Source organism: Ptychodera flava, chromosome 2 (genome assembly GCF_041260155.1).
Source record: "Ptychodera flava strain L36383 chromosome 2, AS_Pfla_20210202, whole genome shotgun sequence".
Taxonomy (NCBI): Eukaryota; Metazoa; Hemichordata; class Enteropneusta; family Ptychoderidae; genus Ptychodera; species Ptychodera flava.
The window spans coordinates 52,980,909-52,999,476 of record NC_091929.1 but is presented as its reverse complement, the minus strand read 5'-3'; the positions used below and the strand labels follow the sequence as shown (position 1 = coordinate 52,999,476).

The 18,568-nt window shown below is 37.3% G+C and overlaps 1 long non-coding RNA gene across 1 annotated transcript; it reads right to left on the bottom strand.

The window, feature by feature from the left end:
• Window positions 1-11,275: 11,275 nt before the first annotated feature.
• Window positions 11,276-16,772, bottom strand: LOC139148939 (uncharacterized). The gene is made up of 3 exons (XR_011556041.1): window positions 16,401-16,772; window positions 16,089-16,179; window positions 11,276-11,758 (listed from the first exon to the last, which is right to left on the bottom strand). It is a non-coding gene; the product is annotated as an uncharacterized lncRNA (long non-coding RNA).
• Between the last annotated feature and the right edge of the window lie 1,796 nt (window positions 16,773-18,568).

Here is an 18,568-nt window from a genome sequence, read left to right as displayed (position 1 = left end):
GTATGACCAAAGAAAGAAAGATGTACTCTGTTTATACAGATATGGAAGTCAAATTATTGGATCCGAAAAACGGTAATACACAAATTCGTACATTGCCTGTTAAATTAAAAGATACATACACAAAAGATGTAAGAGGATCGGAATCGGATGTGAAACAACAATTAATAGATCGCTACGACCATATGCTTGATACAATTAGCAATGTTGAGGGTTCTGGTCTCGTTCTCGAGGAGATACTTAATTTTGAAGTAATTCTAGTAGAAGTTTTACTCGGGGCCGGCGCTCCTACGGGAACGGAACGGATTCAATTTCCCGGATGGTTAAAAAATAAGCATTGTGTGAGCGATCTTATTCTACCTTTTGGCAGCGAGAATTGTTTTCAGTATGCCGTCGTTTCAAGTTTAAAGTTGGGCGACCCCGAGTTTCGCAAAAAGAAATGCGGTCAGGTAAGGAGAAACTGGAAGACGTATGACAAATTTATGGCCGACTATTGTTTTGATGGAATACCATTTCCTACGCCCGCCGATGAGACTGTATTCAAGCGCTTCGAGCAGCAAAATCCAGGCATCAAACTCCAAGTATTTCAGATCTACGAGAATGATCCCGCCCCGTCCGACATAACTGTGTTATATAGTAGCTGTAGCGGAGCTGATAGGAATCAAATAGCAAATATCTTACTGATAATCGGCGAAGACGCGTCCCGAAGGTGCCACTATGTACCAATTACTGCGTTAAATCGCCTTCTTAATTCTAACAGTAATCGAAAGAATGAGCGCAGACAGAAGTGTATTTGTATGGTTTGTAAGCAAGGTTTTAAGTCAACAGAAGAATTAGAAATACATCAGGTATACTGTGGAACAGACACGGCTCAGCCAGTTTTTCCTAAGGAAGTGTGTCAATTCGAAGGACATAAGAAGAAGTGCCCTGCCCCTACGTCATGTATGCAGATACTGAGGCAATTATTGAGAAAGACACCGGCCGACACCAATTCATATTTCGTATGTTATGATTGAACACTGGGGGCCGGGCCGTTCCAAAGGGAAGCCGAAAGTTTTTGTAAAAGAACATTCATTGGGCCTTAGTTAGTGACCACTACCTGACTTACAGATTGATATATGGCGGGTGCCACATGTGGGCAGGATGCGCTTACTATTTTCGAAACACCTGACATCACTTCTTGGTCTTTTGGCCAGAGGTCAATATATCTTTCTTTCATGAATTTGACTTTGTTTGTACCGTCTATTTACTGTCTGTTCTGTGCTGTTTTGTGTCTATGTTTACAACTATTGTCTTACAAATTTTGACCTAGTGTTATTGGATTATGGATTGATATGATTGCGATTATTCACAGGTACAGATTGTGTTACAGAATTTCTAAAGGATATGAAGAAAAGGGCTGAGAATTATTCGAAATCGTATTATTGGAAAATAAAACCGATGAAACATACTTCTAATTACAACGATCCAAACTGTATTGCATGTGGAGCCCAGCAAGCCAGATACCAAATAGTGAAGGATGAAAATACTTTTTCTTGTGAAAAGTGCCACCCATCAAGAACCATTCCTACATACTTTCACAACCTCAAGGGATACGATGGTTCTTTTATTTTACAAAAAAAATACATGAAATCAGGGATGTTGACGAACCAGAGCCAAATATCATAGCTAAGACGGGTAATGGTGGAATTATGTGTCTTATGAAAACATTTATTTTTAGTGCCTCAATTGTTGTCGATGGGGAGACAAAGAAACGTTTCTTTTCTATAAAGTTTATGGACAGTGCTCAGTTGATGTCTGGGTTGCTCGCGAAGTTGGCAGGATGGATGGATGGCAGTACCACTTTCGTACCCAGAGATTCAGCGGATGAAGGGTTTCTTTCCGTATGAATATTTAGATTCGGTTGACAGACTAGAAGAGGACCAGCTCCCGGAGAGACACAAATTTTATAGCGAATTGACGGAAGAGGGGATTTCGGAGTCTGATCACGAACATGCATTGCGAGTATGGGGTGAAGTTGGATGTAAGACGATCCGTGATTATATGGAATTCTATTGTGAGATGGACGTTCTACTTCTTGCAAATATATTCGAAAATTTCCGTGACACATGTTTAAAAGCATATAAATTAGACCCAGCTCACTATATGTCGCGCCCGCCTTGACGTGGGATGCTATGTTACTTTATACGGGCAATAAATTTAAACTAATTCAAGATGCTGAGCAGATGAATTTCATTTAGAGGGGGATTAGAGGTGGTATCAGCCAGTGTAATATTTATTATTTACAGACAAATCATCCAGCTTACGGGAATTATGATCCAGATAAACCGTTAACCGAAATAAAATATCTCGATTCTAATAATCTTTACAGATGGGCAATGAGTCAGGCAATGCCAATGGGCGGACTTCATTGGATGACGATGGAAGAATTCAGAAAAAATTCTGTAGAAATTTTTCATGAAAACTGTAGAATAAGACAGACCTGTAACATGACATCACAAGTTGCTAAGCAACATTCGAAGCCTACCAGAACGGTATTGTGAAAGTCCTACTGGAAAGTCCATGCTGGAAAAGGTATTGCGCAACATCCCTATTGGAACCCCTACGGTTCCGGTAGGGGTTGAAAATTTAACATAAGTGTTGTTCCCGTTCCGGTAGGGAGAAACATAGTGAAAAGGGAACAGCCAGCAGATATTGATAGAATTCATACTACATCCAGAAGACGAGAATCACCTCTGGAACAGGCCTGTTGCCTTTGTAAGAGCAGACTCGCTCCGGTAGGTTTTTACTTACATCTCAGTCAGAATCTATCTAACAAATGATCCGGAATGCTGTTCCGACAGATGTTCTGGGATTACCCAGTGAGTCATAGCTAGTGTATTGCGCAAGTTCCATTTTGGAATGTGAATGACCTGACTCAGCAGGGAATTTCCCACTGAGTTCAGGACAATGCACTATCTGCTGTATATGACTCATCGTCAGCTGTCGCGTGTACGTGAGTTCATATATAGGTCAGGGTCACTTCAGGTACGGAAAAATTCCCCCTACCTGTAGCTTTCACGTACATGTCTATACATGCTACGGAATTCCACATTGGATTATTTTTAGATCACCATCTGTTACCCATACCAGTGGCAAAGCCTATCTGAACGGGGTTGCTATGGTTACTGCACTGACACCTATTGGAACCTGTAGCGTCATGTTCTGGGGGAGGGAGATTTCCTCCCCTCCCCTGAAGCTTTTTCAGGTAAGTGTCCCAGTCATACACCTTTACTTAACTACTCCTGCTTTAACTCACTTGCGTGTCTTTGTGACTGATACATTATAATCAAAATGCAACGAGAATGCGCTTGTGTTGGCCATCGTTTTCTGTGCCTGTCATTCAAGTACGTCAGTTCAGATATTGAAACTTTGTTGCAAAGTTCCACCGCACGGCCGGTCGTCTTCGTAATTTCAAGAATAGATACATATTATGGGAAATGTCCGTGTCCAGCTTGGTTTGACTGCATTTATCTAGCTCGTCCCAAAGTGACTGACGCACATTTCAACCTTTCTGCTTGGTGAAAAACGTACTTATTGATTCGCCAAAGGCCTGTGGATTCGCTCATGTTTGCACAAGTGCTACATGGACATAGGAAAAAGTTTGACTCACCCTAGCCCTCTCGATTGCTAAATACAACCACGGTCCATGATGAGAGTTCTCGAATCAAAAACTGTGACCGTGCTCGAATACAAATATCTGCTCATTACATGACTTCATTGTTATACAAGATTTACGATTCCAAAGTCTGTCACCGTGATTTTCCAAAGTTTGGAGAAGAGCGGCATTTCCATCTGAATGATGAAACGACGTGACATGCAAAATTCCATCGCATATGTTCCGGGCATATGTACAGTAGAAATACGCTGCAGTTACGTAAGCTTATAAGCTTATACTCCAGAAAATTGCCAAAGGCGGCATAAACTTTCTGAAAGGATTTCCTAAACGTCCTACTTGGTACATTAGACACTGACTCGTGATATCCTGAAAAGTATTCTCTACAGTAATTCCAGTTTCTGTCAACATTTCATCATTTTTAAAGCTTAACGACACGATAGTACGAGATGGGAGACGTTATACTGTCACGCGCATGCACTTTCAATTGTGCATGCTCTGGGTTCGCGCCGCGCGTGTTCCTATAGAGAAGAACGTTAATCGCATCACGCAGGGTCTTTGCCAAACTACACTCACCTCTTATTCAGAATTCCAATACAGCTTCAATGAACTGTTATTAGATTTCTATATAATACTTATAGCCCCTAAACTTGTAATAATAATTAATATAAGTATTATAAAGAAATAATAATGCGAATAATTATAAGTTCGATTTGCATGAAAATTTCACCATAAGGGTATTTTGGGTCGAAAAGACCAAATATGATATCAATTTCACTGCCCCATGTTTCCATGGTAACCATTTTAGGGGTTGAAAATTTCAGTTTTTCTAATATCTCATTAAAAGTTACTTTGATTGATATGAAAATTATTTAGTGAGGGAGTTCGGGTAAGAGAGCACAAAAACCAGACAAATTTTAATGTTTCAAGTTCCCATGGTAACAATTTAGGGATTGAAAATGTGACTTTTTCCCTACTTCTTATTAAATAACTATTGATCGATGTAAAAATTGATCATAAGGGTTATTCTGAGTAGCACACCTAAAAAAATCACACAATTTAAAGGTGAGATGTTTCCATGGCAACCATTAAGGAGTAAAAATTACCAGTTTTTCAAAGATTCTACCTAAAATCCCGTAATCAACAGAAAGTGTTATATCAAAAGAATGTGTTATATCAAAGGGATATTTTGGGTTAGAAAGACCAAATATCCAGTGTAAAAATCCAGTAATCAACAGAAATATTATACCAAAGGGTTATTTTGGGTTAGAAAGATATAATATGATATCCAATTTTACTGCCCTATATTTCCATAATAACCTATTTATGTTTTAAAATTTCAATTTTTTTTCCAAATTCCATTAAATGTTATCCCAGTATATACAAATGCTCTCCTAAGTGTATTTATCAAAGCATGAACTCCATGTTCATTTTTGTTTTATGTTGCCATGGTAACAATTTTTTTTATTTAAACCATAATTCACTGTTTTTTATTTATTTCATTGATTTCTAAGTAACAACTTTTAACATTTGTTTATTTATTTCATTGATTTCTAAGTAACAACTTTTAACATTTGTTCTATAATAATAATAATTGTAATTTCTTTGCCTTCAGCTAGGAAGAATAATAAAGATAATGTATACTGGGGCCATTCTGGTCAAAATTATGCTTTTCGTTAATTTTAGTGTGTTAGAATTAATTTTATATAGACCAGAAATAATTTTTCAAGCATTTTTAATTTTGTTTCATGCAGTCAACCCAAATAAGTGTTATATAGTATAGTACTAACTTATTATGCATTCATGGAATTACGTTTATGCCTTCAAATAAGTTTACGTGCTAAAATTAACTCTGCTGGTATCTCAAATTAATTTTATGAACCCAATTCCCCTTAGCACCCAATGTACCATTATTTATCACAAGCAGTAACAGTAGCGCCTATTTTTTTTTAATTTCAAACATGATTCACTTGTACATATTTATTTTATGAATTCATAATTAACGACGTCTTAATATTCATTTTAAAATCATTTATTATGATTTCTTTGCCTCATTCCAGGAAGAATAATGAGACAAATTATTTCTGATCGTTTAACTAAAGTGAAATTATGACCATGTAGTGGTGCATTATTTTTTGTGTGACCTGGCGTGACCCCATAAACTCTATGATTAGCTAGATCTCCCTTTACATGGTAGCAACGGCTAAATTTGAACATAGTGCCTGTATACCGTTAAACACTTTTTTTTTAAACCCAGTAGGCCAAGACAAGGGGAAATATTACAAGTTAAATGTTTCGTGTTTAATACTGCCCTGGTTGTAAAGAAAATTAAACTAACACCAACTCTCAATGAATTGTGCCCTATTTCTCACTTGTGCCAACGTCGTAAGAAACACTTATTGAAACAATTTACCCTAATCTAAAGAATCGGCTGTCAATTAAACTGCGGTTGCTAACCAACGGAGATAAACAGTGAGACTAAACGTGCCCAGAAATACTAGCGCAATAGACTAATCGTTTTGGCGTGTGCCAACTCACTTATAGAAAACCGCAAAGACTAGTCGTTCTGGCGTGTGCCGGCTAATCGGCTAACAAAAAACAGGAAACTGCAAAACCGCAAAAGCGATAAAGAAATGTAAATAGCTACGAATAGTTTCTATAAAAATCTCTACACATGTGTGTCAACCTGGGGCCTATAGCACAATGGAATAGCCAGATTATTGTAAAAGGTGATAGTCATATCAAACTATTGACATGCGGTAAAAATAATTAATCTTTCCACCTTTCAGCTCGGTGAAAAACGCATTTATTGATTCGCCAAAGGCCTGTGGATTCGCTTATTTTTGCACAACTGCTACATGGACATAGGAAAATGTTCGACTCACCCTAGCCTCTTGATTGTTGAATATAACCACGGTCAATGATGAGAGTTCTCGAATCAAAAACTGTAGCCGTGCTCGTATACAAATGTCTTCTCATTAAATTACGTCATTGTTATGCAAGAGTTAGCATTCAAAAGTCTATCACCCTATTTTTTTTTAAAGTTTGGAGAAGGGCGGCGTTTCCATCTGCATGATTGAACGACGTGAAACGCAAAATTCAATCGCATATTATCCGGCATTATATTACCATGCCCTGCCCGTCTCATTTTGATTGGTCGAGCTGAACCATGTGACTGACCACAAATACACAGTAATGGTTTGTTTACATACCCGTGAATATGAATAATAAGATTAACAACTCAAAGTATCGTAACTTTACAGCTCAAACGTAAATCATAATCAATCACAAAATAAAATGGAGCACTTGTAGGTCAAGTTGAGATACTTTTTTTCTGAAAACATCTCCGGATTTGCCAATTTTTACAGGCCCGCGTGACAGTGCGTCGCGTATTGCTCAGTTTCTGGGGCCCAGTTGTCGTTCGCTCCGGAAATTTTCGCAAATTTTGACGGTTTTCTCGGGTTCGCTGATAATATAATGGAAATAACAGACTCCGCTCTGACCATTAACGTTTATTTGTGGGTGTGGGCTCGAGGAAAGCCAAATTAACGGGCTCGGCAAGCCTCGCCCGTTAATTTTTGGCTTTCCTCTCGCCCTTGCCCACAAATAAACGTTAATGGTCAGCGCGTCGCCCGTTATTTCTATAATTTGTACAGTAGAAATACTGTAAACGCTCCAGGTACGGTATAAGCTTATACTCCACAAAATGGCTACAGGCGGCATGAACTTTCTGAAAGGATTTCCTAAACGTCCTACTTGTTACCTTAGAGACTCACATGTGTTGTCCTGAAAAGTATTTTCTGCAGTAATTCCAGTTTCTGTCAACTTGCACAACATTTTAAAGCTCAACGACTCGCACGAGACGAAGAAGTTCCAGACTGCACGTTCACGCGCATATACGTACACTCAATTGCGCATGCTCATATTGTCAGCTGCACTGGCATAGACTCTCCACAGTCGCTAGCGCTGTGCCTTGTTTTGTGCGCGCGCGCGCGCGCCCACGCAACGATGGGCCTGTCACGCTACGCTGTGCATGTGAGCTGCCAGACACAGCGACCTTCGGTTTTTGCAAGTATATGAATATTCATAAGGGTAGTGACGTCAAAAGAAACATCTATCTAACTGGGCGGAGAGAATATATACTAGCTGGTAGACCTATTAATACGCGGTATGTTTTTATTTTTCATTTTTAATTTTATTTGGCTATGGTACTTGTAATTTTTTTTGATTAACGGATGTGTGGAGTTCCATAAAGTATCCGTATCAGGTTGAAATCCGACCGGTCGCTTGCAAGAACGTCCAGACCCTGGGATCGCGTCGCGATTCGCGTCGCGTCAATACCTGCTGGTATCGCTTAAACTGCTTAGTGTCACTTTTCCGACAAGCATTACCCTTTGGCTTAATGATATCCCCCCTCTCTCCGTACAGTATGATGCATAACTCTGCGCTGCACGTACGACAATTAGAAGTCACCCCTATTGACAAAATTAAAATAAACAACACCTCTTTTTTAGAATTCCCACAGCTTCAATGAACTGTTATTAGATTTCTATATAATACTTATAGCCCCTTAACTTGTAATAATAATAATAATAATAATAATAATAATAATAATAATAATAATAATAATAATTATTATTATTATTATTATTATTATTATTATTATTATTATTATTATTATTATTATTACAAGTTTAGGGGCTATAATTATTATATAGAAATCTAATAACAGTTCATTGAAGCTGGGGGAATTCTGAAAAAGAGGTGCTGGTTATTTTAATTTTGTCAATAGGTGTGACTTCTCATTGTCGTACATTTATTCTCTCCTCCCAGTTAGGTGTTCCTTTTGACATCACTACCCTTAGGAATATTCATATACTTGCAAAAACTGACAGTCGCTGTGTCTGGCAGCGCCTGCTCACAGCTGCTGAGCTGCACAGCGTAGCCTTCGAATGCAGGCCCATCGTGGCAGTCGTGGGCGTGTAGAAAACAAGGCACAGCGACTGTGGAGAGTCTATGCCAGTGTAATTGGCCTTGTAAACGTACCTTCAGCGTGGCATTTGTAGTTGTGGCGAAAACCATAAACCCTCTCCCTATGCTGACGTTGTTGGTTTTATTTTGTTCATGTGCATTAACTGTAAGCAATCAAGGAAGTTTTGGGATGGAAATAGAGCAAAGGCATGAGCTTCCATGAGATCTGTGCTACAAATATATCTTTACGCATGCGCACTCTTTTGCCAGCGTAACCTGCAAATATGAGCGTGCGCAGTTGAGTGAACGTGCTCGTGAATGTGTAGTGTGCACACTACGTCTCGTGTCATTCAGCTTTGCATGTTGACAGAAACTGGAATTACTGCAGAGAATACTTTTCAGGACATCACATGTGAGTCTCTAAGGTAACAAGTAGGACGTTTAGGAAATCTTTTCCGAAAGTTCACGCCGCCTGTGGCCATTTTGTGGAGTATAAGCTTAGGCCTATAGTTATACATACCTGGAGCGTATACAGTATTTCTACTGTACAGTGTACATATTGCCGGATAATATGCGATGGAATTTTGCGTTTCACGTCGTTCAATCATTCAGATGGAAATGCTGCCCTTCTCCAAACTTTGAAAAAAAACAGGGTGACAGATTTGGAATGCTAACAATTGTATATCAAGAATGACGTAATTTAATGAGAAGACATTTGTATTCGAGCACGGCTACAGTTTTTGATTCGAGAACTCTCATCATGATGGACCGAGGTATATATTCAACAATCGAGAGGGCAAGGGTGAGTCGAAATTTTTCCTATGTCCATGTAGCACTTGTGCAAAAATAAGCGAATCCACAGGCCTTTGGCGAATCAATAAATGCGTTTTTCACCAAGCTGAAAGGTTGAAAGATCCGTCCGTCACTTTGGGACGAGCTAGATAAATGCAGTCAAACCCAGCTGGGCAAATAATGTGACTTTGTTCTGGAAATTACGAAGACGACGTGCGGTGGAACTTTGCAACAAAGTTTCAATATCTGTACTGACGTACTTGAATGACTGGCACAGGAAACAATGGCCAATAAAAACGCATTCTCGTTGCATTTTGATAATGTATCAATCACAATGACACAGAAATTATGCCTCCTCCCGGCAGAAGGGCCATGGCCAATTTTTAGCCCTGCTACAGTATGTCTCAGTGCTGAAAAGGCCATGTTGTTGTCAGGTTGTCATGGCGACTTTTAAAATTTACATACAACTCTGAGAGTGAAACGGGTTATAGGTCACAGATCTTTTGAGTCCCACTGTCGTCCATTATACCTGTTTCCTTGGGTATTAAAGGTGTGCAAGTATACAAATCAAAAGACTAGAAAATTCACTTCATGGGCAGAATCTCGTAAAGTAGCCTTTTCTTGTCTGGTTAACGAAAAAAGATACCCCTGATCTAAAATATGCATGGTTTTAAATAAAAAGCTGTGGTTACTGAAATGGTTACTATGGTAACATTAAACAAAAATGAACATGGAGTTCATACTGTTATAAATACACTTAGGAGAGCATTTGCATAGTAACTGGGATTACTTTTAATGGACTTGGACAAAAATTGAAATTTTAAAACGCAAATAGGGTACTATGGAAAAACAGGGCAGTAAAAATGGATATCATATTTGTCTTTCTAACCCGAAACAACCCTTTGGTATAATATTTCTGTTGATTACTGGATTTTTACACTGGATATTTGGTCTCTCTGACCCAAAATATTCCTTTGAGGTTCCTGGATTTTAGGTGGAATCTTTGAAAAACTGGTAATTTTAACTCCTGAATGGTTGCCATGGAAACATCTCACATTAAAATGAGTGTAATTCTTTTGGTGTTCTAACCAGAAAAACCCCTATTATCAATTTTTACATCAATCAATAGTTCTTTAATAGGAATTAGGGAAAAAGTAACGTTTTCAATCCAATAATAGTTACCATGGCAACTCAAAACATTAAAATAAGTCTGGTTTTTGTGTTCTCTGACCCCAACTCCCCCCGCTAGATAATTTTCATATCAATCAAAGTAACTTTTCATTGGATATTAGAAAAATTGATATTTTCAACCCCTGAAATGGTTACCATGGAAACAAGGGGCAGTAAAATCGATATCATATTTGGTCATTTCGACCCAAAATACCCTAACTGTGAAATTTTCACAGAAATTGAACCTATTATTATTCGCGTTATTATTTCTATATAATACTTATATTAATTCTTCTTCTTCTTCTTCTTCTTCTTCTTCTTCTTCTTCTTATTATTATTATTATTATTATTACAAGTTTAGGGGCTATAAGTATTATATAGAAATGTAATAACACTAGTTCATTGAAGCTCTGGGAATTCTGAAAAAGAGGTGTTGTTATTTTTAATTTTGTCATAAGGGGTGACTTCTAATTGTTGTACGTGCAGTGCATAATTATACATAATACTGTACGGAGAGAGGGACATCATTAGGCCAAGGAGTAATTAAATGCTTGTCGGAAAAGTGACATAAAGCAGTTTAAAGCGATACCCAGCAGGCCCAGACTTTTAACTTGTGTGCGAACTTTATGGATACACATTCAATCGGAAGCCACAGAACAGCGCCACAAACGGCAAAAAATAGAGAGGCACCTTTTTCATCATATAGGCAGAAATCAATGTATTATTGCCTTATTTGTATTGTACGGTGATTGTTTTAACAGCACAATGGCAAATTAACTGTAATGTTATTAAAAATTACTTCAAACCATAACATAAATGATCAAAACAGGCACGTGCATATAGAATAAAACATTTTTTTTTTATTTCTTGAAGTGACAAGACTCAAATAAATTACATGTACCAATAACAAAGTTTCGGGCAAACATCTTTTACAAACTCTGAATATCAAAAGAAACTTATCCCACAAAGTTGCATTTTAAAAAAAGGGAAAAATAAAGAGCTAAACAAAAAATATAGGAAACGAAAAGGAAAGGTACACAGAAACTGAAAAAATACAAATTGAAATGATCAAATACCTTTATTTTAAATACAATCTGAAAAATACAGACAAAATTAAAAGTGAGAAATACTTGAAATCAAATGGACACCTGCAACTTCCAGGGTCGTTGTATTCTGTACATAGATAAGCAAAACAAGGTTATTTACATCTGTACTTGTTAGTATATATACTAAATCATAATGAAAGCATTTAGAAGTATTTCATTCTTATTTTCATGCTAAAAATTTAACTTTTCCAATGATATTTCATGTATGATAAAACTGAAGGAAGTTTCATTTGAACATGTGAAAACATCCTAAAATGGTAAGTTTACATTTAATATATCATTACATATACGGGACTTACCACAAAGATGACTTTTCAAGCATCAATTTTAAATTGAACAAGTCGTTGATGGCACAGTCCCCACTTGTTCATTGGTACTTTAATTAAAAAGTCCTCGGAGAGGATAGAGTCCTCTTCATTAATTAGGTCTATGATAAAAATACTGTGATACAGATGGCGCTAAATGGCCAAGAATGAGTTCTACGGTGGTAAAAACATAAAACCAATGTAGGCCGCCATCCTAATTACAAAAGGTCATTAAATGAGTCAATTAGTAATGAATCAACAGGATGTTGCCGAACATTTTTGCATACTATCCTAACACTAATAGATTATCACCGGTACCATATTTCATAAAGTTTGATGCAGTATTTACAAACTACGAGATTAACATCTGTACCGAGTTTTATCAAATTTGATGCAGTATTTGTGGATATATAACTCTAATTAGGAAGGTTTATTAAATAAGCAATTACAAATTAATTAAAATGACACTGATAAATACCTTTTTCATTGTTAAAGCAATGTAAGCTTAACATGTGTACAAAGTTTCATGAAATCTGATGCAGTATTTCTCGACATATCAGTCTAATTATGAAACTTAGGTAATTGACATGATACTGCTACATGCCGTTCAACACATTACGGGAAAGCTCCATTAACTTAGAAATACCCGACTTCCCTAGAGGATCAATTTCACAGACCTGCCTTTCCTACAATGGCACTACAATGGCACCAGCTGGATTAGATAAACATAACAATGGAACATTCACACCTTGGGGATTAAAAGTCTTCTGTTTGTCACCCGAGTTGGTCAGGCAAGGACTCGGGTTTCAGGTACCATGCAAGTTAATGCAGCCTTCCCCTAATGAAATCAATGTGCATATGTATGACATGGGTCAATGTCCTTATACCAACTTTGAATGATACTGGTGGAAAGATGTCTGAGTTATGGCTCTGTACATGAAAAGATCGGAACAAAATGGCAGCCATGCAGCCATATTTAATCTTACTGTCTAAAAAATCTATATGCATATGTATGACATAAGTCAATGTCCATGTACCAACTTTGAATAAAATCGGTTGAGACTTGCCAGAGTTATGGCTTTCGACATGAAAAAAAAAAACATAACAAAATGGCCGCCATGTGGTCATATTGGGGTATCTGCTAAAGTGCGGGCTGCGGGTTGCGGGCTGCGGGTTGCGGGTTGCGGGCTGCGTGCTGCGGGTTTTTAGAATTATGGCTAGATTTCTAATATATGTAATATGGCATTAGTATATAAGAAATAAAACCTTTAGAAGGTGTCTATTATCAATAATCATGATCAGGTCTATCGTACAGTATCCCTTTTCCTGCCAAGTCCATATTTTCAACATCAGGTCAAGATGGTTAAAATTAATGAAACACAACATATTCCATATTGTGTATTTTAACATAATACTGTACATTTGAAGGCTGTTGAAAACATATATGCTGTAAAATTGATTTTTTGGACTAAAGATGCTATAACAGACCATACCAAGTGGGTGAAAATACGTCATGTTTCTGAAAAAAAATCAAAATCTGCTAAACTAAAAGCGGCGATTCCGAGGACCAATTTATTTGTTCCGAGCTGCCTGGCCATCACAAATAATTTGGGATCTGAAATCACTTTTCTTTCTTGCCATGGATGTGAGTGAGAAATAATACCAGACTGACAAAAAAAATTCGCGCCTCGGAAATGTCGCCACTTATCGCGGAATGAAAATTGTTACATTTCTAGTATCAGGCCATAGGAAGTAAATTCTTTGTAATGCATCTATTCACAATTCGGTTCTAGGGCAACACATACAGAAAATTAAACAATGCCTACTTAAATGCAATGTGTAAGGAAAGATTTGACTTCAAAAAGCGTAGAAGTGTTGTGTATTTAAATGCCGTGTATTTTTCATGAAATCTTTAAAAAGAAAAGACGTACGACAATGGACTTAGCTTACTTTGCCGTTTCGGTTCAACCGAGGTCACGACCACAGAGAACAACATTCCGCTAACATTTTACGCGAGAATTTCAGCGGGAAAAACACGTCGGTGCGTTGACTTATTTTCAGGAATCGATCTAATAGGAATATTTTGGATGAGTTTGTGTTCTGCAGCTCTCAATAATTGTGTATCTCCTAATATCATGAACATATTCTATGACTTGCACCTGCAGCATGATAGTCGCTCCATATGCATTTGATCCAGTGTGACTATGAAAAGTTTCCTAGGACTATTATCGTGTTCACCACAATAAAATAATTTTAAACGGCATTGAAAACGATTCTGAAAATTGTGCTTTTATCGGCGGTTAAACTAATCTGAAGTGTGAGAAGGGCATGGCATTCTATGAAAAAGTAACAAATTATTAGGCGTGTCGAGTTTCAAGTTGACGAACCGAAGTTCATCTCCCAGTTCATCTGTGCTGTCAACGATCCGAAACTTACTTTTAAACTATCCGTCCTAATCATTACATAAAACGTTAATATAGCGAGTTGTTGTGAAATCTGTCTTGTGTTCATATTATTACTCATCCGTGTTCAGTCATATCATTTCGAAAGCTTCGATCGGCAGTGCGCTGTGCAACGGCGAATGTTGGATGGGAAATGGACTATTCTGACGTTGGTGGTGCTTTACCAGATGTAAGCTAAAATAACGCATTATTCAAGAAGTTCACGGCTTTTATTCCATAAACAAATACATCTAGATACTATTTTAGCATTTATTCTATCTACTAGCGAAAATGATACCAAAAATCACACATTTTTTCATGCCCGCAACCCGCAGCCCGCAACCCGCAAAATAGCGCATCCGTCATATTGGATCATAACGTGAAACAAATCGACATACATATGTATAACATGAGTCATGTCCTTGTAACAACTTTGAATAAAATCGGTTGAGATATGATTGAGTAATTGCTCCGTACATGAAAAATTGTAACAAAATGGTGGCATGGTGCCATATCGTGTTCATATGTATGACATAGGTCAAAGTCCTTGTACAAAGTTTGAATAAAATCCATTTAGACGGGCCTGAGTTATGGCTAAGGACATGAAAAATTGTAACAAAATGGCTGCCATGCGGCCATATTGGATCATATCATGAAACAAATTGATATGCATATGTATGACATATATCAATGTCCTTGTACCAACTTTGAATAAAATCAGTTGAGATATGCCTGAGTTATGGCTCCGTACATGACAAAATTGTAATAAGATTGCCGCATGGCAGCCATATTGGATAATGTTGTGAAACAAATTGATGTGCACATGTATGATGAAGGTTAATGTCCTTGTACTAACTTTCAATAAAATCGGTTGAGTTATGGCTCTGTACATAAAAAATTGTAATAAAATGGCCGCATGGCGGCCACATTGGATCATGCATATGTATATATATATATTGGACGTGCATATGTATGACATATCAAGTAATCCTTGTACCAAGTTTGAATGAAATCGCTCCATGTCTCTCTGAGATATCTGCGTGAACAGACGGATGCATGGACGGACAAACGCACACACTGACACACGCTGGACATGACCAAACCTATAAGTCCCTCCGGACGGTATCTGGGGACTAAAAATACAAGCATCAATTAGTAAAAATATGATTCATAGAAAGAACCAGATTTCAATGTTTTTATTTACATATTGGTTTGTTATTGACTTAATTAATTTGTTCTTTACATGTTTATTTTATCATGATTATCTTTACTTTTATCACTATGGCCATCATTATTTCACGTTGCTTATTTGGTTCTGTATGACCCCTTTGTGTTTTTGGCACTTTCACATGACTTGAATTGGTCATCACATGATGCTCCCTTACCATAAGTTCTAATTTCTTTAAACCATTATGGCCAGGTACTTTACTATACCGTCCATTCCCTTCCTAATCTCATGATGGATACTCTCTACACCGTTCTGTGAGGAAACCAAAGCCAAACCTGTGTTTTCAAGCTGAGGATGACATGATCTTCTAACATATGCATTTTGGGGGGTACACTTTCATTAGGACAGTGTTCTCTGTAATATGCCATTAAATGTGATATGTTTGGCAGGCTGCAAATTTTGAAAATATTGGCTTATACAGACCACAAATGTGTGCAGCCTGTTCATTCAGCTATGGGTATATTCTTGCTGTGGTCCTGATGACGCTCTTGCACAACGTTTGAATGTTTTCTTCCTGAAACACAAAAAATAAAAAAAGGATATGATAACTTTCTTTCAAAGAAGCAAACAGAGTTGTTTCACTGAAAGTAGGTCAAAATAATGTAGACGAAATACATCTTCTGTAGTATATATATAACACACAATAAATCTGACACTGAAAGCTTGATGACAAGCAGAATACTGAACCTTTTAATGACTTAAGCAACAAACAGTGTACAGTTGTAAAACACATACTTTACAGCACTTGTTCACATGATTTCCGATGAATGCCTACCCGTGGTAAGAATGACTTCCAACACCAAATGACTGCAGAGCTTGGTCAATACCGCAGACAACAAAACCACATTGTTTTGGCAGTTTCGCTTTTACGTCTGTAGCTTCAGATATCTAAGAAAACAAAGATAAACACTGTGTTGTCTGGAAATGACTGCACTACAAATGTGCACAAGCCAAAATTCTGAAAATGCAGCATAGACATGACTGTGCACTTGAGATTGACAATGTTATTGCTTATCATCACAAAAATGATCTTACTTCTGGTATCAATATGCCATTTTCAAAGATGAAGGAGACCCTCTGAGATCTCAGGTTGCTAGACAGGTTATCTGTGGGTGTTCACACATGATACAGGAAATTTAACACCTTGCTAACAAACATTACATGTTTGTTTAACATGGCAACTATTCCAGTTTGATAAAAAGTTTGACTTGGCTAGCAACTCACTGCCACAAATTAATTGTGTCTCACAAGATTTCAAAATTATCACAAAATCATGTATTTTCATTTTGTTAATGTAGTATGGTCTTCTATTCATAAGTACTAACCTTCCTGTCAGCTTCTTCACTGAGTTCCTGCACTTTCTCATGGGCTTTTTTAACTTTGCCCAGGTCTTTAGTGCCACTGTTGTCGTCATCATCATCATCATTGTCACAGTCATCATCAGCAAGGAGAGCCTTTTCAACACTATCAGCCAAGGTCTTAGCTTCTTCTTGGAGTTCTTTCGCTTCACACTGTAATGTCTCGACTTGTTTCAACATGGCTACATATATGTCAAATCCAGCAGGCTTCAGCACGGGTTCATCAATGTCATCATCTCTCTCCAGAGTCGTGATGATCTTGATATCCAGTACTGCACAGCTAGCTTCCATCATGGTGAAAAACTTTTAAAACAAGCCAGGACTGATGTGCAACCTGTGATAAAATATAAGGGTTAGCACATGTATCTTTTACTTTTAATGTATGACAATATCTTGTAACTTTCATACCTACCTATTTATGAAGAAAACACTACATACAAATATACAACAACTAGATTGATCACAAATGCTGACATATGTGCTGGCTTCATTGTCAACTTGCTTTCGCATATAGCTTCACTAATAAACTTCTATTTGTGCACACCATTATGGACATAGTGGCATGCATACATGTAGATAGGTCACAGTGTGGTCTGTTGAACTGTTCAGAGAAAGGTAAAGTGAACTGATTGAAACAGAACAGAGCTATATGTTTAGTTGGTCAATGGAAGCAAACAACATAGTGGATTGAATTGATTAGTACATACTCTGTGCAGTGGTACATTGAAAAGTGGCTTTCTGACACTATTGTAGTGCTGCATGGCATGCCTTAGGTTTCCACCAGTTGAAAGAAATTCACTGTGACATTTTCTGATATCATCAAGGTTTCTCTTCTCCATTGATGACAATGGTTGTTCCTCCTTCGACAACTGTGCTTGTTCCTTGCTGATCACACAGCATACGCAAAAATATTTCCCTAAAATATTTCAATGTGAGGAAGACAAGGAACAAAACTGACATAATTATTTAAAAACCTTAGTAGGTATAGACATGACTGGTGTCCATGAAGTCAATTTGATGTGCATGTGTGAACTCTTGGAGAGGATGTACCTGAATATGCAAACTTATCAATTTAAATATTTATTTCAAAGAAATTCATGGTTACTACATTTTGCATTGCCAGTATACATATTAATACTATGTGCAAGAATTAATTGAGAAATAAACACAAGAATTTCTACAGAGGAAAATAATCATTTGTCAATAGCTTGCAAATATTTATCAAGATCTGACCCACTGTGTACCCCTTCCTTTAAATTTATCTGACTAATCAATGTTAGCTGTGAATGTCTTAAGTCAACCAAAAACTACAACAAATTATCATAATTGTGTTCTACAGCATATCATACACAATGCATGCTGATTATTAACAGTCGCACATATTGCAAACTGATAGGTCAAGGATGTACACATGTAAATCATAGTAAAACTGAAGTGTACACAATAAACTGCCTGTCCTGTCAGTGCCTCAACTTTTCTTACGTATAAATCATAGCATGCAAGTATACATTTCATACCATTTGGTCCAGACAATCCATAACTCTT